Source organism: Elephas maximus, chromosome 10, assembly GCF_024166365.1.
Source record: "Elephas maximus indicus isolate mEleMax1 chromosome 10, mEleMax1 primary haplotype, whole genome shotgun sequence".
Taxonomy (NCBI): domain Eukaryota; kingdom Metazoa; phylum Chordata; class Mammalia; order Proboscidea; family Elephantidae; genus Elephas; species Elephas maximus.
This window is the reverse complement of record NC_064828.1, coordinates 46,751,073-46,774,884: the sequence shown is the minus strand read 5'-3', so window position 1 is coordinate 46,774,884 and position 23,812 is coordinate 46,751,073. Positions and strand designations below refer to the sequence as shown.

The 23,812-nt window shown below is 41.2% G+C and overlaps 1 long non-coding RNA gene across 1 annotated transcript in view; it reads left to right on the top strand.

Annotated features, from left to right (window-relative positions):
- LOC126084651 (uncharacterized) overlaps positions 1 to 23,404 on the top strand; it is a 99,866-nt gene extending 76,462 nt beyond the window's left edge. The window contains exons 6-7 of the long non-coding RNA XR_007519046.1: positions 11,211 to 11,273; positions 23,078 to 23,404. This is a non-coding gene — a long non-coding RNA (uncharacterized LOC126084651). The remainder of the gene's footprint in view (positions 1 to 11,210; positions 11,274 to 23,077) is intronic.
- Positions 23,405 to 23,812: the final 408 nt, after the last annotated feature.

The window sequence follows — 23,812 nt, the reverse complement described above, 5'->3', positions numbered from 1 at the left end:
TGTCTTTTTGGTTTATCTTCTCAGTTAGAATGGAATTCTCAAGAAATTTTCCCTGGGTATGATTATACTTCAAGTGATGCTTCCTTTAGGAAACAAAACAAATCAACAACAAAAACTACCCATAGGATTTAAAGAACTTACTGCATTTGGTCATTCTTTTCTATTCTATTTTTTGTGTCTTTTTATCCTTTTTATATCAGCAGCTCATCACTGCTTTTCTCCCCCCCATATCACTTCTGACTTATTTACTTTATGTCTTGTTAACTGCTTCATTGATTCATTTGCTTCATAGACTTAATTGCTGAATTAAAAATAATTACGTGAATGAAAATGTAATGTCCTAAAAAAGCTCCACTTTACAGATGGCCCAACTTTCAGAAAAACAAGTACTTTTTACCCCTTTCTCTCTTTTCCATGACTTACTTAATACACACGCTTGCTAGTTAACCTGGGGAGGGACTCCATTAGCCAGGTGGCAATAGTTAGCCTGTGTCTGAAAGGGACTTCACCGCTGGCAGCTTTTTCTTGTGTTCTTCTGTCCTTTCCCGAGAACATAGGCTTCCGTCTTTGGATTCATCTATGCCAATACCAGGAACTTTGTCATGGTACAAGAGGTGCAGGTGTGAGCAAGAAGCTTTGTGATTTAATTCAGTAATTTGGTAAATACTTATTTAGCATGACCGTGGCAAATCAAAAGGAGCCATGGTGGTGCAGTGGTTAAGCATTTGGCTGCTAACCGAAAGTTCCGTGGTTGGAACCCACCCACCACTCCTCAGGAGAAAGATGTGGCAGTCTGCTCCTGTAAAGATTACAGCCTTGGAAACCCTATGGGGGCAGTTCTACTCTGTCCTATAGGGTCTCTCTGAATCAGAATTGACTCTACGGCAATAAACCCAAACCCGTTGCTGTCGAGTCGATTCTGACTCAGAGCCACCCTGAAGGAGAGTAGAATTGCCCCACAGGGTTTCCAAGGAGCACCTGGGGGATTCAAACTGCTGACTTTTTGGTTAGCAGCTGTAGCTCTTAACTACTAACCACCAGGGTTTCCTCGACGGCAATGGGGGTGACATATTAAGAGTATAGCTCTTAATTTAAAGGCAGAGGCAGGACCAAAAAAAAAAAAAAGTTTAAATACTCAGCCCTTATTATAGCATACCGTCCCTTTGTGTCCCACAATTTCCAAATTTCTCTTTTTGGCCTCTTTCAGCAGAGTCGTACATCGTAGCACACATTCTCTGGTGGGCATGGTCTGTCCCTGGCTGTGGTGTGAGGAGGACTTCCCTGTGGAGAGTGATAGATAAGAAAAGTTGAGAAAGTGCCTTACGTATTCTCTCCGAGGGAGTGCAAAAGAAAGAATCTGGGTTTCAGAGTCAGGTCTGGCTCTATGCAATCTAAGGGCAAAATTTTAGCCTCGCTGGGCCTCACTTTTATCCTCTGTAAAGTGAGGATAATACCTGCCTCATCAGGTGGATGTGATGATTAAAAAAAAAAAAAAAAAAAAGGCATGTAAAGTGCTTATGGCAGTGCCTGGCGTGAAGTAGGTGCTTGCCTTGCTCCGCTTCCGTTATCCTAAACCAATAGCAGGACCAAGAACTTTCCGAAAAGTTCCAGTTTCTCTCTGGAAAGAGGCTACATTATTTGTTAAGCTGCTCCAATGGCCCGTCGGTAGACTAAGAATTATGGTTCCCCAGAGTCAATGTACCTATTGTTGTTAAATTGCCTTGGCCCTGCTAGTTTCTGGAGTTGTCACTTTGCAATGTAATTGATTTACGATTGTTTTTGGTCAACCCTTCTCTTGCAGAAGTTGTTGCTGATCTAGACCACTAGATGGTGCCATTTTACCAAGTATCAATGACTTTAACAAGCGCCAACAAGTTTTGTTCTTTTGACTTGTCTCAAAAAAAAAAAAAAAAAAAAAAAAAACCCGTTGCCCTCAAATCTATTCCGACTCAAGGGACCCTCCAGGACAGAGTAGAGCTGCCCCATAGGGTTTCCAAGGAGTGCCTGGTGGATTCAAATTGTTGGCCTTCTGGCTAGCAGCCGTAGCTCTTAACCATTACTCCACCCAGGTTTCCCTTTGACTTGTCCAGCCCTACAAAAAGATAATTCTTACTGAATGTATCACCATAGCCACACATTCCAGCACATCAAAGAAATCCCTTTATGTTTTTGTGTGTCTTTCGTTTATAATAGAGAGAGTGTAATCCTTAGAGATCAACCAGAGGTTCACATATTTGATTTGGCTCCTTGGTTTAGGAGAGCTAGAGAAACTAGGAGCAGATTCAAAGAGAAGCCGCAAATTTGATATAATTGAAAAGTGGAGTATATGAGGAAAGGTCAAATAAATATAGATTACTTCAGAAAACGAAGCAAACCCATTGCTGTGGGGTCGATTCCAATTCATAGGCGACCCTATAGGACAGAATAGAACTGCCCCATAGAGTTTCCAAGGAGCGGCTGGTAGATTTGAACTGCCAGCCTTTTGGTTAGCGGCCAAATACTTAACCATTGCACCCTCAGGGCCCCATGGGTTACTTAGCGTTAAAAAAAAAATGGATAGACAATGTCATGCTGGGCTCTAACACTGAAAGGTCCCTAGGGAAGAAGGTGACCAGCTATTATTTTCCAACACAAGGAAGAATACAACAAGAAGACATAGACATACATGGCATATGTAGGTTAGTCACAAGGAAGAATTTCTGGAACCAAGGGGGTGTAATATTGAAATAATAAAATTATCAAATATTCCTTTATTAATATTAAAAACAAATTAAGCAAAGTCTTAAAATTTCCAGATTAGATTTGTGGTCCTACTAGAAGATGGAGGGATATTCTCTTCCTTATTAAGATTCTTATTTGAAACCTGGCATGATATCGGCTAGGACCATGCTCCTGACACCCCAGCAGCACAGACTGGGACTAGATACGACAGGATTAGCAGTATTTTCAAAAGTGTTCCATTATTGCATATTTTTTTATAATATTAGAGGTTTATGGGCATCCTGAAGACTAAGGTGTGTCTGACCCAAGCCATGGTATTTTCAATTGCATCATATGCCTGTGAAAGCTGGACAATGAATAAGGAAGACCAAAGAAGAGTTGATGCCTTTGAATTGTGGTGTTGGTGAAGAATATTGAATATACCATGGACTGCCAGAAGAATGAACAAATCTGTCTTAGAAGAAGTACAGCCAGAATGCTCCTTAGAAGCAAGGATGGCGAGACTGCATCTGACATACTTTGGACATGTTGTCAGGAGGGATTAGTCCCTGGAGAAGGACATCATGCTTGGCAGAGTACAGGGTCAGCGGAAAAGAGGAAGACCCTCAACGAGGTGGATTGACACAGTGGCTGCAACAATGAGCTCAAGCATAACAACGATTGTGAGGATGGCGTAGGACCGGGCAGTGTTTTGTTCTGTTGTGCATAGGGTCACCATGAGTCGGAACCAACTTGACAGCACCTAACAACAACAACATAGGCATCACTAGCATTTTTTTCTTGTTTTCGAATATACTAGAGGGAGGAAACCAACCACAGGAGAAGACAGAATCGGAGATGTCTTCCTTGGCATTTATTTTTTGAAATTCTCATTTGTTACTTATCAAATGATTCCTTAGACTGCGGTTTTGCTTTGTTTGTTGGTTATTCCTTACTTATACCTGTAATATCTGGTACATCAATCAATATGAGGGAGACTAGCTCATACCAGAGAGGAACCCTGGTGACACAATGGTTAAGTGCGCTTGCTGCTAACCGAAAGGTCAGCAGTTCAAACCCACCAGCTGCTCTGTGGGAGGAGAGACCTAGTGATCTGCTCCTGTAGAGGTTACAGTCTTGGAAACCCTATGGGACAGTTCCAATCCGTCCTACAGGGTTGCTACAAGTTGGAATCAACTCCATGGCACACGAGAGCTCATAGCATTGCATAGTCTTAATTATACACCAAGTCCACGGGAGGGCGCCAAACATTCCTTTCACCACTGATTCACTCAATAGTCTTAGAGGGGTCTCCTTTCTTCCTTTTCTACTCCACGGAACCATCTGTCCTTCCCCCAGAGTCCCAGCTTCATCCTGGAGAAATAGCACATGACTTTCCAGGTCCTTCAGATTCCTCAGAGCAAATAATCTAAAGACGGTAGCTTTCTGTTTCTGAGCTTGACTGCCTTTCATTGCTTAACCTAGCTACGTTATGCTAATAATGACAGATCAATACTATAACTCTCCTAAGGCTGTCAGGAAGGGGCAAGACATGCAAATAAATAAAGAGGGTGTTGGTGATGGTGGGGATGGAGTGGGATGGTAGGAAACGCAGTCCCATTTTTTTTTCCTTGCTTATTATAAATGTAATGCATGCTCATTGCAGAAGATTTGCAAAAAACATGCGATAGTATGAAAGTAGGAAAAAAAAGCCATCTATGATTCTACCACTCATGGATAACTACAGTTAAAATCTTGAAATATTTTCTTTTATAAAGCTATAATTTATACTCTGTGTTGCTTCTATATAGCAATTTGGAGAAACGGAGCCTGTTGTGTAGAGCTGATCTGAAAGACCATCTAAGGGGCTGAAGGGTGAACTCAGGAGCAGCAGTAATGAGTCATGTGCGTGTGCATCAGTGGATAGAGAAAATCTGTTCTCAAAGAGAAAAGCAAAGCAGGGATTTAGAAAGAAAAAGAAATGAGAGACCTTTAACCCCAGAAAGTGACAGAGACAGCAAGAGCGGCTTCCTGGGTTTCTGGTGCTTTTCTTGTTCCCACTTCCCAGGACTGAAGTCCCTTGGACCACAGTACTCTCCCTGTCTTAAGTTCGGTGAGATTTTCCAGCATCCTTTCAATAACTGAAATAAGCGGGTTCCTGTTATTTGAACTTCAAGCACAGCCATCACCCATCTGTCAGAGGAGGCTTGCGTGTTGTTATGAAGGTGAACAGGCTTCATCAGAGCTTCCAGACTAAGACAGACTAGGAAGAAAGGCCTGGCAATCTACTTCTGAATATCAGCCAATGAAAACCTTAGGGGTCACAATGGTTTGATCTGCAGCAGATCATGGGGATGGCACAGAACTGGGCAGTGCTTTGTTCCATTGTGCGTGGGGTTGCCATGAGTTGACAGCCGACAATAATAACAACATTGAAATCATCAAAATCAAAGATCTCTGACTAGGATAGTCACACAACTAATAGGTGCTTACTAATTATAACGATTATTTGCTCTGACAATCCCAAGGGAAGTGCCCTTCTGTGTTCTCACCCACTGTGGTTGGTGCCTAGTGCTGATACTCTACTCGGATCTCCTTGGTTTCCTTTTAACCATTGTTGTGCAACCCCCAGACTCCCGGTGTTTTCACTTCCAGCGTTAAGTCCCTATGTTTCCTTTTTTGGAGGACTGCCCTCAGCCTACTGGAATCCACTTTATCTGTACGCACAAAGAGCTGGAAGTACCTAGAAATTTATGCCCCACTGAAGGTGACCCTTAACAATGACTGATGAGTATGGCAGTATATAGCCCTAACTCCCCTGCCTTGGGTTGGAACAACTCTGAGGCATAACTTACTCTTGAGAGTTCCCTTGTGGGATCATGCTAAAGCTATCCTCTGTGGGACTTTGAGTTTGCTCCTACAGTGGACCTCCTGGTATTCATGTGTAATCCCCTCTTCTTAAGTGTGGGCTGAACCTAGTGAGTTATTTCTAACCAATGGAATATGGCAAAGGTGATGGAATGTCACCTCTATGATTAGGTTACAAAACAGTGTGACTTCCATTTTGCTAGCAGACTCTCTCTATTGCTTTCTGAGCTTACGTGCTTTGATGAAGCAAGCTGCCTTACTGGGGAGGCCCAAATGGCAAGGAACTGAGGGCAGCCTTCAGCCAATAGCCAGCAAGGAACTGAGGCCCTCAATCCAACAACCCACGAGGAACTAAGCGCTGTCAACAACCGCTGAGTGAGTGGGAAATAGATCCTTCCCAGGCTGAGCCTTCAGATGAGACAGCACACCCTGGATAGCAACCTTGTGACAGACCATGAAGCAGAAGACTCAGCTAGGCTATGCTGGGATTTCTGACCCATAGAAACAGTAAGATAATGAATGTGTGTTGTTTTAAGACACTAAATTTGGGGTAATTTGTTATGTAACAACAGATGGCTAATACAGTGCCTTGCACAGCTTCATCCCAACTCCTGTCTTTCTGCCCCCTTTCTCTTACCAGTTTCTCCTGGGAACTGTTCCTTAATAAATCATTTTCACCTGAATCTTCTGTAAGACCACTGGTACTGGAAGTGGTCCCAGGCAGCAGGTTCTAAGGATGGGATTCTAAAGTTGGGTAATTCACCAGCCAGATGGCAAAAAGGACGCCATTATTGTAACAAGCGGAGTGTTGTAGTATGGCATGTTGTAGCCTTGCAAATACTAAGACTTTCACTTGTGTTGAATTGGGATAGGATATATAGATGGAAGGGGACCTATTGGTTCATGCACTGTCTGTAGCGTTTGAGAGATTTGAGGGAAATAGTAATTAAAGCACTGTGGAATTAGTTGGTTGATTCTGAGTGCTATTGATGCATTGAAGAGAGAAAAATGACAAGCTCATTACCAACATAAAGCATGATGTGGAAGTCTGACTCCATAGCGACGGCCAGAGGGCAGAGCATGCTTAAGATAAAGCTCAGGATCCAAGTGTAAGAGAAGCAGAACTTGGGAGACTAAATCAGCAGCTTTTTAATGTGAAAATCAAGATTCTGATAGAGGAGGAACGGGACTCTGAGACTTGGGGTGGGGGCAGCTGGGTGCACTGGACCCCAGGTTTCTCTGAGCCTCTGGGCCTGCAGAAATAGACCATGTCCTCTTGCTAGAGCAGAGCAGCACCTACCGCCTTGCCTGTGCAGAGGCCTCGATGAAGTAGGTGCTTTGCAAGACAGTACGTGCCCTCCTCGTGATCTGCCCTCACCTCCCTTCCTGGAGATTAGGATAATACTTTGGGTCAAATATTACATCTCAACTGGGGATGTGCTGGCGCTGCTGAGAGAGAAAGGAACTGAGCTGCGGGACTTGGCTAATACATCCTGGAATATTAGCCTGGGAATGGGTCTTGAGAGTGATGGGCTGGGAGTGTAGACTATTAAGTTAGATAAAGAAAGAGTTTGTAATATGCACACACCCTTTTGTGAGTCAGAATTTAGTGTTCTGGCAAGGGCTCCTGGAGTCAGCCTCAATGTACTGCTGAATGGCCCCTAGGCATTTGGAAGAAATGATGGCCCGCATGAAGGGAGACAGAAATGCCATACTACCTTGGCATAGTTTCATGCAAGGGATCAAAAGGCTCATAGAGGTGAGCATATTTTCCAGTTATCAATTTATTGCCTCTCAGTTCTGAATTAATTTGTTTTTGGTGTTGCTTTGTCATATTGGAGCTGGACTATGTAAACATTTCTCCTTCGCCATCTGGTGCAATATTATACTTTATCAGTAGAGGGCGCCAGAGGGCTACTGCTAAGCATAGCGGAGGCAGGCGCTTCTCTTGGCTTTGATGTGCTTTCTTATTTTTATTATTTTCCCCTCGGACGGTGTGGCTGCTAATGGTGGGTAGAAAGCCCAGTGATGCTCACTCTTCTGCAAGTTTCTCTGATGCTCCAGCAGGCTGCTTCCTGGGGGCCAGCTCCAGCTCACTGGTACCTCAGCAAACTTCACAGTAAATGGTACAAGGGTCCATTGGTAGAGTGCTTTAGCCTGCAAGATTCTCTGGCATTGCCTAACCGATCATGTTACCTTTAGGAATGAAAGGGATGGATATTCTTCATCTATATAGCAGAGGAAAAACCTCCAGATATGGTGGCCAACAACTTGATTTGAGTGCTTCTTGTCTTCACAATTTTAGATTCTGTGGTTCTAGAAATTCTGGTTTCCAGAGGGGAATGCTTTTGTCAGGGGTTTAATAGGAGTCCCGCTAAACCTAAAACTATGGCTGTACTGTCACTTCGTGCTTCTCTTGCCATTAGATTAGCAGCCTAGGAAAGGAGGTTTTATACTGGCAGAGGTATTTGACCCTGATCATCCTGAGGAGGTAGGGTTGCTCCTCCATCACGGGGGCATAGAAGAATGTGTTTTGAACATGGGGGATCCACTAGGATGTCTTTTGGTGTTCTCATGTGAAAAAGAAATTTCGGCTACTGCAGCCTGACAGAAGCACAGTAACCAGGGGCTCATATCCTTCAGGGATGAAGGTCTAGGTCATTCCACCAGGCAAACAACACAGTACAAGTGCTAGCTGAGGGGCCAAGGAACCTGGAATTGGTGGTAGAGGAACGAGGTCATGGATATCAGTTATAGCCTCATGATCAACTGAATTCGGGGAACTTGGGGAACTTGTGGGAACTGTAGCTTGTCCAAGGAACCCTGATGGAGCAGTGGTTAAAGTGCTCAGGTGCTAACTGAAAGGTTGTTGATCGACCCACTAGCCACTCTGCGGGAGAAAGATGTGGGAGTCTGCTTCTGTAAAGATTACAGCCTTGGAAGCCCTATGGGGCAGTTCTGCTCTGTTCTGTGTTGTTGTTATGAGTCAGAACTGACTTGAGGGCAATGGATTTTTGCGTTATGGGTAGCTTGTCGTACTCTCCTCTTTAAATGCTTTCTGTACATCTACTGAGATGATCATGTGCTTTTTGGCCTTTATTCCTTAATATGATATATTACGTTGATTTTCATATGTCCAACCAACCTTGCACTCTTGCGATAAACCCCACTTGGTCATGTTGTATAATCCTTTTTATATGTTGTTGGATTTGGCTGGAGCACTGGTGGTTAAGAGCTCAGCTGCTAACCAAAAGGTCAGCAGTTTGAATCCACTAGTGGACCCTTGGAAGCCCTATGGGGCAGCTCTATTCTGTCTTACAAGGTTGTTATGAATTGGAATCAACTTGACAGCAATGGTTTTTTTTTTTGGTTTGCTAGTATTTTGTTGAGAATTTTTTCATCTATATTTAAAAGAGGTACAGATATATGGGTTGTTTTTCCTTGTGACATCTTTTTCTGGTTTTGTATTCAGGGTATTACTGACCTCATAAATGAGGTAGGAAACATTTCTTCCTCTTCTGTTTTTTAGAAGCATTTGGGAAGGATTGGTGTTTGTTATAGATTGAACTGTGCCGTCCCAAAAGGTCTAGATCGAAGTCCTAATCCCTGGTACCTATGCACATGACCTTGTTTGGAAATAGAGTCTTTGAAGATGTTATCAGTTAGGTTAACATGAGGTCAAACTGGAGTAGGGTGGATCCTAATCCAATATGAATGGTGTCCTTATGACAAGAGAAGAGATCCAGACCCAGGCAGAAGATGGCCATGTGATGGTGGAGGCAGAGATCGGAGTGATGCATCTGCTAGCCGGGGAACACCGGGTTGTCAGGAACCACTGGGAGCTAGAAAGAGGCAAGGAAGAATCACCTCCTAGAGTCTTGGAGAGACTTTCCCCTAGAGAGAGCATGGCCCTGCTGACAAACTTGATTTTGGACCTCTAGCCTCCAGAACTCTGAGACAATAAACTTCTAATGTTTTAAGTCACTCAGTTTGTGGTGCTTTGTTACAGCAGCCCTGGGAAATGAATAAAAAAAACAACCTGGGTAATTAGAGGTCTTCATTTGCATAGTGAACTACTTGGTCCCACAGTTTTCATTAGCACGATTCCCATACTTGCTGTTGACTCCGAAGCCGATAGAAAATGTCTTCTAGTACATGGTGAATATGGCTGATGGAGAGCCTAAATGCTTTAATTCTGAATAGCTAAATTTAACATAAAATCTGATGTTTTACCTGTTAGTAATCTCCTCATGGAATTTTAAAGCAAGCCAGAGCAGGAATAGGAGCAGGGAATATTGGAAAGGTGAAGGGAAACACACACACACACGCACACACACGCACAGACACACCAGAAAAAATACCTAGTTGAGTCGTTCAGCTAGAAAATCATAAGAAAATTCTTGTTGAGCTTTTCCCATCATCAGAAAGAAAAATAAATACTGAAAATTGACAATAAAGACAAGAAGAACTAATTCTCAATTTCAATTTGTCTTTCTGAATGATGCCTCTTTGATCTTTTATGCAGGGTAAATTGCATTTGAAATGAAATCTTTTAAATGAATTATCTTTTGGGTAGTTATTTTACACACCTTCAAAATGTATTTTACTTATTTGTTGGAGGTGGGGTGATTTCTGAAGAACTTGAGAGGAAAATAATTTCAGGGGGAACGGACGAACTTGGTCTGGAAGATTAATCAGGGTGGTTGCAAGAGAGTGCCAGATGCATAACCCGAGTAGAACTAAATATCTGATTGTAATTAAAACTTTAGTTTCTAATGGCTGCATGAAAGATATTTTAATAAACGTGAAATGCACTTTCTAAATGGCACGCTAACTTTTAATGACTTGGGTGTTTTGTTTGATTAGTAACCTGGACTGTTAAATTAAAGCCAACTGCAAGCGCATGATAAAATATTGATGGTTTCAGGCAAATGACTTGGGGGAGTTACGCTTGACAGGTTTTTTGTATCATTAAGGATTTTAACTGGTGGAAAATATATATTGCTGGTGCTTAAAGATAGTTAAAGAGGATCTTCCTGTTTATATGACCTCGTTTTAATTTTACAGCAATAATAAGTGGGAAATCTGAATTATTCACAGATGGTTGGTCAAGAGAGGTCACTTAATTAAAAAGTGTTATTTTAATTACACCTGTTTCACATTACTGGAATAGGAAATTAAATATTTTGAGGTATTTGGTTATTTCTGTTCCATAGAGTACCTGGACTTTTGCTGACTCTGTGAAGACCTGAGATGCGTACAAGGCTTTTACTTCTTGTTGGGAGGGAATTTTGCTTTAAGGAACAGGATGGTTAAAATAACGATTTCATTGAAAGTTTTACAAATAATACAAGAACAACTATTATAATTTTATGTATATCTACATATATATATTTTTGTATATGCAGGACAATCTCTAGAAGGACGCGTAAGAAAATATGAGACATGGTTACTTGTAGGAAGGTAACTGAGGAGTCAAAAGGAAAGGGGATTTTATTCCTCATTATTTTTGTGAAATGTAAATAGGTTTTTCAATGATGGTACATTCGTTTTATTAAAAAAAAAAATTTCTCTTTGGAACTAAGATTTATCTTTTAACAACTCAAGGCATGTTCCCTTTCTTGCCTCCCCTCCCACAACAGAGAATTTTCTTGATTCCGTCGGGTGACGTGGTTCATTTTAAGGAATTTCCTTCATTGGATGAAGTAAGTTCCCTTCCTTCCTTCTAATCCTCCCACCATTCATCCATCCTCAAATATTTAGTGTTTAGTGCCTCTTAATGTTTTTTATAGCCTAAATTAAAGTAACATTTTGATAAAGACATCTCGGCAGCATTCTCAAGATAGCTCTCCCCCTAATAGGGCTTTTGTTGCGTGAAGGAAGGGAAAGGGTGAAACTTGGAGTGGCTGGAGGAGTTTTGCGGAGGATGTTAAGACAATGATTCAGGCGCGGCCTAGGTGCTCATGGAAGGAAAACACTGGTATCTCCTTAATGAAGGAGAGACTGGAAAGGACATGTTAGTCAACAGTAATGAAACAACGTCTTCATAGAGGAAAGGACCAGCTCTTCAACAATGGGGATGACCTCTGAAGTGCTTTTGGAACATAGGCAAGTTAGGGTTGAAAAGATAGAGGAAGATTTCTGGACAGTATTGACACACATGTTTCTGTTCTATTGATTGTTCCTTGAATGGCTGAACCTCAAGGGGGTACCAAAAAAAAAAAAAAAATCAAACCTATTGCTCTCAAGTCAATTCCAACTCATAGAGACCCTATAGGACAGAGAGAACTGCCCCATACGAGCTCCCGGTGGATTTGAACTGCTGACCTTTTGGTTAGCAGCTATAGCTCTTAACCACTATGCCACCAGGGTTTCCAAGGGGATATAGGATATAAATTTAATTCAAGTCCACTACTCATTTTATTGCTCTGAGCTCATTTCTATGCCTTTCTGGGCCTCTTGACTATGAAATGAAAAAGAAGATATTTATTCTATGTCAGAGTTGTTCAGACTAATAACCTTATCTTCAACTACTAATATGTTATATTATTAAAAAAAAAAAAAACAGACCAAACCTATTGCCGTCGACTTGATTCTGACTCATAGTGACCCTATAGAAAAGAGTAGAACTGCCCCATAGGGTTTCCAAGGAGCGGCTAGTGCAAACTGCTGACTTTTTGATTAGCAGCTGGATGCTTAACCACTACCCCATCAGGGCTCCATGTTTAAGTATAATAAAGTGTTTTTTTTCTTTTACAATGTCTAAGGAGTCATAGTTATTTGGATTTATTTTATGAGATATTTATTTTTAATTTCAATTTGTCTTTCTGAATGGTGCCTCTTTGGTCTTTTATGAAGGGTTATAATAATAGTAGTGGTGATAACAATAACTGCTATCATCTGTTGAGTACGTGCATTATCTTCTTTAGTTTTGTCTACAATCCCATGCAGTAGGCTACATTTGACAGATGAAGAAACTGAGGCTCAGAGAAGTTAAGCAACTTGTTAGTAAATGGCAGAAGCAGAGATTGGAAGCCACAGTAAAAGTATTTAATTTGGCTGCTTTTTGGGTTCTGGGTAACAGAAAGGAGTCCATGGGTGGCACAAATGGCTCGGCACTTGACTACTAGCTGAAAACTTCGTGGTTTGAACACACCCAGAGGCATCTTGGAAGACAGGCCTGGTGATCTGAGTCTGAAAGGTCACAGACTTGAAAACCCTACAGAGCAGTTCTACTTTGCACACATAGGGTTGGCGTCAGTCTTTATTCTGGGTAGTCATGTGTTCCGCTAAAATTTTTGGGTTTTATTCCTGAGGAAGCGGCCCTGTAGTGCAGTGGTTAAAGCACTCGACTGTGAGTTGAAATGCTGGCAGTTTGAACCCACCAGCCGCTTTGCGGGAGAAAGACGTGGCAATCTGCTTCCATAAAGATTACAGCCTTGGGAATCCTACGGGGCAGTTCTACTCCATCCTATAGGGTTGCTATGAGTTGGAATCAACTTGATGGCAATGGGTTTTGGTTATTCCTGAGGAGAAAGGGAAGAATGGGTATTAGAAGACTAGCAATATCTTCTACACCTATTTTGTAAGATTCCCAAGTTTATGTTATTAGCCATTAGGCTATAAGTAAGCTTCATTTTGTCAAAAGGTATCAATATCAGTGAAAACTTCCTAATAAATAGTGCTGGGTAATCATAGAAAGAGGAGTGAGCTATTTTCACAAAAAGTTATTCAAACAGATGCTGGTTGACAACCTCTGGTGTACACTGTAGTTCTGAACATAAATATGCTGTGTAAGTGTTGAACAAAGTTATGTGTTTTTTGATTCTGAAATCCTATAGTTCTATTAACGTTGCTTTGTGGCTATACCATATATGTTGACCCCACAAACTTACACATGCTTGAAACCATGAACAAATTCTTGGCCTCTCTGCTATGTAGAATGTTATCAGTAGATCTAGGTCTATAGTTGATCTATCTAAAGTTATACATCACATACTGAGCTTAGTATCCCCCTTGCCCCAACCTAAACCATGTTACCTTCCTCATTCTTAAGGGTGCTACCACCACTCTGGAAACCCTGGTGGCGTAGTGGTTAAGTGCTACAGCTGCTAACCAAAGGATCAGTAGTTCGAATCTGCCAGGCGCTCCTTAGAAACTCTATGGGGCAGTTCTACTCTGTCCTATAGGGTCGCTATGAGTCGGAATCGACTTGATGGCACTGGGTTTGGTTTTGGTTTTTTGGACCACCACTCTTACTAACCCGTGGTCTTGAAGGAAGAAGTCCAAGCTGCACTGAAGGAAATGGCGAAAAACAAGGCTCCAGAAATTGACGGAATACCAATCAAGATGTTTCAACAAATGGATGCAGTGCTGGCCGTGCTTACTCATCTAGGCCAAGAAATTTGGAAGACAGCTACCTGGCCAGCTGATGGGAAGAGATCTGTATTTGTGCCCATTCCAAAGAAAGGTGATCCAATAGAATGTGGAAATTATATATATAAAAAAAATCATTAATACCACACTGCAAGTAAAATTTTGTTGAAGATAATTGAAAAACGTTTGCAGCAGTACATTGTCAGGGAACTACCAGAAATTCAGGTGGATTCAGAAGAGGACATGAAACAAGGGATATCACTGCTGATGTGAAATGGATCTTGGCTGAAAACAGAATACCAGGAGGGTGTTTACCTGTATTTTATTGACAGTGCAAAGGCATTTGACTATGTGGGTCATAACAAATTATGGATAACATTGCAAAGAATGGGAATTCCAGAACGCTTAACTGTGCTCACGAGGAACCTGTACACAGACTAAGAACCAGTTATTCGAACAGAACAAAGGAATACTGCATGGTTTGAAATTAAGAAAGGTGTGCATCAAGGTTGTATCCTTTCACCATACTTATTCAATCTGTATGCAAATAATCTGAAAAACCGGACTATATGAGAACACTACATCAGGATTGGAGGAAGATTTGTTAACAACTTATGATATGCAAATGACACAACCTTGCTTGCTGAAAGGAAAGAAGACTTGAAACATTTATTAATGAAGATCAAAGACTACAGCCTTCAGTATGGATTACATCTCAACATAAAGAAAACAAAAATTCTCACAACTGGACCAATAAGCAACATCATGATAAATGGAGAAAATATTAACGTTGTCAAGGATTTCATTTTACTTGGATCCACAATCATCGCCCATGGAAGCAGCAGTCGAGAAATCAAATGATGCATTGCACTGGGCAAATCTGCTGCAAAAGACCTCTTTAAAATGTTAAAAAACAAAGATGTGGTTTTAAGAACTAAGGTATGGGTGACCCAAGCCATAGTGTTTTCAATCACCTCATATGCATGTGAAAGCTGGACAATGAATAAGAAAAAACTAAGAAGAATTGATACCTTTGAATTGTTGTGTTGGTGAAGAATATTGAATACACCATGCACTGCCAGAAGAACAAACTAATCTGTCTTGGAAGAAGTACAGACAGAATGCTCCTTAGAAACAAGGATGGTGAGACTTAGAGATTTCATCTCAAATACTTCACACATTTTATCGGGAGGTACGTGTCCTGGAGAAAGACATCATGCATGGTAAAGAAGAGGGTCAGTGAAAAAGAGGAACACCCTCAATGAGATGGATTGACCCAGTGGCTGCAACAATGGGCTCAAGCATAACAACAATTGTGAGAATGGCTCGGGACTGGGCAGTGTTTTGTTCTGTTGTACATCGGGTGACTATGAATCGGAGCCAACTTGAGGGCAGTAACAACAACAACAACAAGTTGGCTTAGGTCCAGATTTATATTTCTATCCCAAGCCAAACATACTCTTTGTATATTCTCACAAATAGTCTTTTCTATCTTCCTTAGAACTTAGGGCCCTTTTTCACATGGTAACAAAGTTCTTACAGCTTCGTTATCATTGCTGCATGCCAGAAGAAAGGAGAAAATGACATAGAAGGCAGAATCAAGATGGTTAACAGCTTGAGCTTCAGAGCAAGACGGACCTGGGGTGAAATTCTTGCTCAGCTTGCTCTGTGATCTTGCCAGACCATGCTGAATAACTGTGATCTTGCTTCAATCCTATGAACTAGCTCTGTGATCTTCTCAATCATACAAACGAGCTTGGTGATCTTGCTCGATAACGCTAACTAATTATATAATCCTGAGCAAAGTTCTTAAACCCTTTAAATCTCAGTTTTCTCATCTATAAAATGGGGATAAAGTTGTTATAATCATGGTTAAATAAGATAACATATAGGAAGTAATTGGTATAATACCTGGCATAGGGTAAATTAAGAAAATAAGAACACTGTGTTTTGGGGATAGTAACTAGACTAACTAGGCTTACTGATTAAGTAACTGTCTCCCAAATACCAGTGTCATGTTGTTTAACATTCAAATTTGGGCCTCAGCAAAAGACAAATTTCTATAGGTCTTGGATCCCTGGGACTGCTGTGAACATTCAGTACATGAATGCCAGAGGTTTCGCAAGCTTTTGTCATCTCCCAGCTTCTGGCATGATGCTAGATCTTTAGAGGAACTCAGCATAGCATTTATTGATTCAGGGTGGGGTGGTTAGGTAGAGAGAGAGTAGAAAGAACAGACAGACTGGTCAAGGACGCTTCTAGCCACCTGATTTTAAATCCCGCTTCATTCTGGATGGGAGCATAACTTGATCAGCTCTGCATGGAAGCAGCACATGGCCTTCTCGAAAGATTTTATGAATGAGAGTGAGGCGTGGAGGAAAGCCAAAGTCACCAGCTGGGCTGTTCTCTTGGATTGTGCAACATAAAAAAATCTTTTATGGAATCGATTTTGAGTTTGTCTGGCACACTGCAATAAGGGTAAATGCTCTCCAGTGACATTCCCCACTCCCCTCCCCAAGCTCCTTTGTAAGCCCTGGGAGAGAGAACACTGCTCCAAGCACAGGCCAAGGAGTTAACAAAACAGGCTGAGAAAAAAAATGTTCACTGCCTGCCCCTCCAGAGGCTGCCAGCCCAGAAGGACAGGACACAAGGCAGTTGCAGAGAGGATAAAGGTGTGTACATGTGGCCCAGGGATCTGAACAAAGTAGTGTCAAGAGCCACAGGAAACCAGACTCTCCTGAAAGCTAATAACACAGCAGTTCCTACTCCCGCGTTTGCCAAAATGCACGAAAGATGTGGACAGAGCTGCCTGTGGTCACACAGAAGCACAGTTAGATGATCACATTAGCCATCCATCCATACTAAGGCCCGGAGGAAGAGCCATACAGGCTGCATACAACTGATTTGTTGACAGATGGGAAGGAGAAAGGAAAGATCTGGAATCAGGGAAGCTGCCCTACAAAGAGGTCATATTTTTGTTTGTTTTTATTTTTTTTTAATACATCAGCACAAGGTTAGGGGAGCTTGTTCCAAATTATTATTTTTTGCTTGAGGAGGGCCCTCAAATACCTTGAGAACAGGTTCGTGTTATAAAGCCCAAAAGGAGCCCTGGTGGCTTGGCTGCTAACCAAAAGGTAAGCTGTTCGAACCCACCCTGAGAAAGACTTGATAATCTGCTTCTGTAAAGATTACAGCCAAGAAAACCCCGTAGGGCAGCTCTGCTCTGTCACGTGGGGTTGCTATGAGCTGAAATAGACTCAACAGCACCCAACAGCAACAACAACAAATAAAGCCCAAACCACTCATTTCCAGGTTCCTTCTTTCCTTACCAATATATCTTAAACCCTTTTCCTGACCATCTTCCACACTGCTTCCTGGCTAAGAGCAAACCCCATCCACATTCGGAGCAGGTGAACAAGTGAAGGAAGGACAGCAGAGGAGGGTGAGATTGGTATGCCCAGCACACCCCGTTTGGGGCTCCGTGTGTGGGTGTCTGGCGCGCTCTGACCCTCTCCTGCAGGCAGCCTTTTCACAGTGTTGCACTTCAATGTCTTTGAAGCAGAAAAAAAAATCCCACCCTTCCTCTGAGGCCCCTTTTGTAACATTGCTTCCTTTGGCTGGCTGGCTTAGTTAAAATTTCATCAGCTTCTCTTAAAAAAAATTTCCTTGTTGTCATATCATGAAAAGAGAAGATATCACTTGAAGATGTTTGCTGCCCTCAAGAAATAAAGAAAATAAATCTGATCTGCTCTTATTCTGGAAACTTAATTTCTCTTGCAAGCTTAAGCCAGTTAGGTGTGTTTTGAAACAAACAAATCTTTTTTTTAATGTGGTTGTTCAGTGGTTTTGTTAAAAGAAAAAAAGAAAGGAAAAGAAAAAACATCCCCTATTGTTTCAATTGTTTTCAGTGTTCTTTGGGACAGGAGAGTGGGCAAGTTTTATGCACCCTAGGCAAAAAACACATCCCCCAAATCAACTCAAAACAGTAGCAGCCAGGATGAGATTCTGAGACCAAAGCAGTAGGGGGCAGCCTGACACAATTGAACAGAGGTTGATAGCCTAATAAAACATCGGAAACATGACTCTTTGAGACAACAAAGGCAAAAATTGTGCTAAGAGCTGTAAATCTTGCATGCTAAATTCCTGTGCCAGAGACAGTCATGGTTGTATCATAATTAAGCATGCTACTAAAACATAAATTCCCTTACTGATAACTTCCTCTTAGTGGCCTCATTTCCCGTTGTGTGAACCATAGCCTGGTCACCCATTAGCATTAATTGGAAAGACTTCTGGTGTATTCAGCACGGACTTGCTTTTTGTGGAGATTGGAAACAACAAAAGAAAAATAAATCACCATCGTCATTGCTACCACGTGTTCCCTAACCATCTTTGTTTATATGGGGCTGTGTTGGAGCCAAAGGAAACAAAGTAAAATGCCAAGGTCCCTACTTAGTGAGGGTAGATGGTGGGAAGCAAGTGTTAAAGGACTCAGCCACTTAGGTAGACATGGTGGTATGAGATTTGATGGTTGATTCCAGTGTCCCCCAGCCTGGTGTGGCAGTGGGTGGAGAAGGAAGGGAGGGGAGGGAAACATACCAATAAAGAAAGCTGCTGCAGTAATTTCTTTCTTTTTTAAATGTAATTTATTTTGTTGTTGTTGAGAATATCCACAACAAAACATACACCAATTCAACAGTTTCTACGTGTACTGTTTAGTGACATTGATTACATTCTTCAAGTTGTGTAACCATTCTCACCCTCCTTTTCTGAGTTGTTCCTCCCCTATTAACATGAACTCACTCCTCCCTAAGGTTTCTGTCTAATCTTTCAAGTTGCCGTTGTCACTTTGATCCCATATAGATAGTTCTTAAAAGAGCATAATGCTCAAGGCAGGCTTTTTTTCTTTTTTTTATTGTGCTTTAAGTGAAAGTTTACAATTTAAGTCTGTTTCTCATACAAAAACTTTTATACACATTGTTATGTGGCCCTAGTTACTCTCCCTATAAAGTGACAACACATTCCTCATTTCTACCCTGTATTCCCTGTGTCCATTCAACCGGCTCCTGTTCCCCTCTGTCAAGGCAGGCATTTTTTAGTAATTAAGTTAAACTATTGTTTGGTTTTAAGAAGACTTCAGGGGATATTTTTGATTTAAGTTTTTAAGATTATCTCAGGACAATAGTTTCAGGGCTTTATCCAACCTTCATGGCTCCAGGAAGTCTGGATTTCATGAGAGTTTGAAATTCTGTTCTTCACTTTCCCCCTTTTGATTAGGATTCTTCCATATATATATATAATCTTTGATCTAAATGTTCAGTAATGGTAGTTGGGCACCATCTCATTCTTTTGGTCTCAGGGTCAAGAAGGCAATTGTTCATGGAGCAATTAGTGACACATTCCATATCTTCCTCCTATTCCTGACTCTCCTTCTTTGTAGTTCCACGTGAATAGAGACCAGTTGTTGTGCCTTGGATTGCCACTGCTGCAGTAATTTCTGTAAGAAGTGATGAGCACCTTAATAAATGTCATGGTGGTGGGGGTGGAAAGGGAAGTTTGGAATGAGGAGGCAACTTCAACAGAATTTCTTGGATGGTTAGATACAGGAGGTCAAGGAGGACACAGGTATCAAAGGAAGCCCCATGTTTGTAGCTTGGGTGATTCTTAACAGAGATAGGAAGAACAAATTGGCAAGGCAGGATAGGTAGGTAGAGGAAGTGGAAAAATCATTAATTTAGTTTTGTTGGGTTGAATTTGAGTTGGTCATAGGATAGCCATGTAACACCACCCAAAAGATGGATTCGGAGCAGAGGAGCCACCTGGGGTGAAGGTAAACATGTGAGAAACATCAAAATATAGGTGGTTGTGAAAGCTATGGGGGTAGGTGAAATTCTCCACTGCAAATAAACAAGGCTGAGGGACATCAGCATTTAAGGGGAGACAGAGGAAGAGAATGCAAGGAAGGAGAAAAAATGGTCAGAATGGTCAGCAGGCTCAAAGGGGAATCTGAGTAGTGAAGTGAATAGGAAGGCTTAGTTAATACTGATCCAAAAAGGAAGAAAAAGAGGTCATTAGGGTTGGAAAGGAACACTGGTGGTGCAATAGTTGCTCAGCTGCTAATCGAAAAGCTGGTGGCTTGAACCCACCCAGCAGCTTCATGGGAGAAAGACCTGGTGATCTGCTTCCATAAGGATTACAGCCAAGAAAACCCTATGGGGGCAGTTCTATTCTGTTAATGGGGTTACTGTGAGTCGGAATCAACTCGACGGCACCCAACAACAGGGTGTGGCAGTTAGGAAGTTGGCGACCTGAAGGAGAGACAAAGATGTCCTTGCCCTCTTGGATACTGCTTAGATAATATAGCATTCCTGCACCCTCAAATATCTCCGAGGGACTACTTTGATAAGGTAAAGTGATAATTCATTTATGTGATATAAAGTCTTCCACAGGCTGGCCTTAATCTGTATTACCTACCCCATCCCTCACCTGTACCACATACCTTTTGCTCAAGTCACATTGAACACCATGCTCTTTTAAGCTGCTGTGTCTTTGCATACACTGCTGTTCCCTTTGTCTGGAATCTACTCTACGCTGACCCCCGCCCCCATCTACCTCTCCACTCATCCTTCCGTGCATAGCTCAGCTGTGAGCAGCTCTGCGAGTATCTCCTGACCACCTCTAGGTGGGGGTGGGTGGGGGAATCTCTCTTCGTATTCCCATAACGCCATGTGTATAGTAGGTATCATAAAACGCACAAAACTAAATTGTGATCATTGCAATCATTGTGATTATTGTGTACCTGTCTCTCTCCTGCAGTAGTATATGAGCTCTCTGAGGGCAGGGAAGAACTAAGAGTGTGTATAAAGGTGCTCAAGAAATATTTGTTCAATGCTCACACGTTGTGGTGGGAGAAAGAACAAAAAGAGATTTTTTAGTGGAGAATGCAAGAGTTCCAGTGAGATTGAGAGTTGCAAATGATAAGGAAAAGGTTCAGAAGATTTTCATGAAGAATCTGATCGGGAGATATTCTGGACATGTTGCCTTTCTAATGTCAATGTGCTTCCCACTGCAACAATTGCTTTATTCTGTCTAGGTAGTTGCAACTTAGTCCTCTTGTTTTTGTTTTCTTTTTGGCTTGCTTATTAGTATTTTTGTAGTTAAAATGGCAGTAACTAGCATTGATCAGTGGCTTACTTCGTGCAAGAGCTTACTCTAAGCCCTTTGCACATGTTACTTTATTATACTCAAGACTCCTCTCTCAGGTAGTTTTTACTTTCCTCATTTGTACTAACCCCAACTACACCCATCTCTTTCTCTCATTTATTTATTCTGCTCTTACTGAGCAGCAAATAGTACAAAGGACTATTTCAAACTGATAGGTCTTTTAAAGAGTGATGTATTTTGTAGGGAGAAGTCAGTTTATATATATGATTGATTTACATATATTGAAGTTATATTTTTTTAAGTAATAAAACTGAGAAACAAAATCTGGCAGAAGAATTTTGTTCTGATTTGCTAATTTCCTTCAAAAAGACTTATGGAGATATACACATTAAGTCATATGTTGACAAGTATTTGGCAAACCACCAGTACTGAAAATAATAAAATTGAATAAAATGGAAAAGGTCTGTCCTGTAAATTTTTGATGGCTACCGTACTATAAAGTAAATATAGGAATTGGATTAATTTTTTGAGCACAAAGGACAAATGAACTTGATCTTTTGTGTCTAAAAATATAATTAAAAATTGAAGACATGTAAAATAACTTATTTCTTGGAGAAAATATTTACAATAAGTAGGAGAGACATAGGGCTAATATCCTCAATGTATATAAAGCTCTTAAATGTCAGTAATTAAAAATCAAGGCCACCCTCAAGGACAAAAACCAAACCAAACCCACTGCTATTGAGTCAATTCTGACTCATAGTGACCCTGTAGGACAGAGTAAAACTGCCCCATAGAGTTTCTAAGGAGCGCCTGGCGGATTCGAACTGCTAACCTCTTGGTTAGCCCTTTAGTACTTAACCACTACACCACCAGGGTTTCCCAAGGACAAAGCAATTCACAAAAGATCTACAAATGGCTAATAAACCTTTAAAAATGTTCAACTTCACTGATAATTAAAAGCAGCCAAATTTAATGCATGCAATATCGTTTTCATATACCAAATTGGGAAGATTATGGAATGAGGATATTCTATACTCGAAGAGTATGTCAGGAAGTAGTCCCTTCACCTACCGATGTAAAGTCTAAAGTGAAAATTTTTTTTGGAAAGCAGATAGGAAATATATATTAAGACTTATATTAAAAAAACAGTCTTTGACCCAGCAGTCCTACTTCTGGGACCTGTTCTAAAGAAATAGTCTAAAATGGAACTAAAAGTACATTTACAAGGATGCTAATTGCATCACTGTTCATAACTACATGCTATAAATACATGACAGAATATTTTGCAACTGTTTAAAACAACGTTTACTGCCAGAAAAAGGGCCACAAGGGGACTTTTTAGGGCGATGAAAATACTGATGAAGGCATATCTTGATTTTGGTGACAGTTATTGAACTGTACACATGTGTCAGAGCTCATTATACTGCACACTTAAAAAGGGTGAATTTTACTATACGTAAATTATACCTCAATAAGCCTAACTTAAAACCATTTTAATTACGACCCTCCCCTTCCACCCCAAATAATGTTTGCAAATAATTTTTAATGCTGTGTGGAAAGATAAGTCAATGAGTGTGATAGTTAAGATTGCGTGTCAACTTGGCTGGGCCATGATTCTCAGTTGTTTATATGCCATCACTCCCATGATGGAATCTGCTGTGAGTAGGCAATCAGATGAAGGGAAGTTTCCTTGCAGGTGTGGCCTACGTCTGAATATAAGCAGACGTTCTGGCTCTTTTTGCTCTCCCTGGATCCTGTGGCTACCGCCTGTCCATCTGACCTCTGGTTCTTTGGATTTGAGCTATCAGCTTATCTGCCTATCTTGGGATTCATCGATCTTCATAGCCTGTGAGCGGGATCCCTGTCCTCCTACCTGCTGATCTTGGGTTCATCAGCCCCTGCAGCTACATGAATCAGGAGAAGCCATGCAGTTTTGCCTGCTGATCATGAGATTCATTGATATTCACAGCCTGTGAGCAAGAGCCCTGCTCTCTGACCTAATGATCTCGGATTCACCAACCCCTGCAGCTACGTGAATCGAGAAAAGCCTCTATCCTGATGCATGGACTTGGGACATTCCAGTCTCTACGATCGTGTAAGCTATTTCCTTGATATAAATCTCTCTCTCTATATATTTCTACGTTTTACTGATTTTCCTTCTCTAGAGAACCCAGCCTAAGACAATGAGGCAGGGTAAACAAAAAACAACAAAAAGCCCAAACACTGGGGTGGTGGGATTATGTATGTTTCTTTTTCTTTTTTTGTATTTTTATCTATATTTTCTAAGTTCTCTCTAATAAGCACATAATACTTTTATAATAAAAAACCAAACCCAGTGCCGTCGAGTCGATTCCGACTCATAGCGACCCTATAGGATGGAGTAGAACTGCCCCATAGAGTTTCCAAGGAGCACCTGGTGGATTCGAACTGCAGACCCTTTGGTTAGCAGCTGTAGTGCTTAACCACTATGCCACCAGGGTTTCCACTTCTATAATAAGAAATATTAAATATTTATGCTGAAAGTATTTAAAAATTGACTTTATGGTATGATTTTAAGGATGTGAAAAATGCATAGAAAAAAGATTAGAGGGAGGCATATTAAAATAGTAACAGTGTTATTTACCTTTGGGTAGTATTGTTTTCTTGTCCTTTCATATTTTTCACATTTTCAAAATCCAAAATTAAAAAAAAAATTAAATTTCCA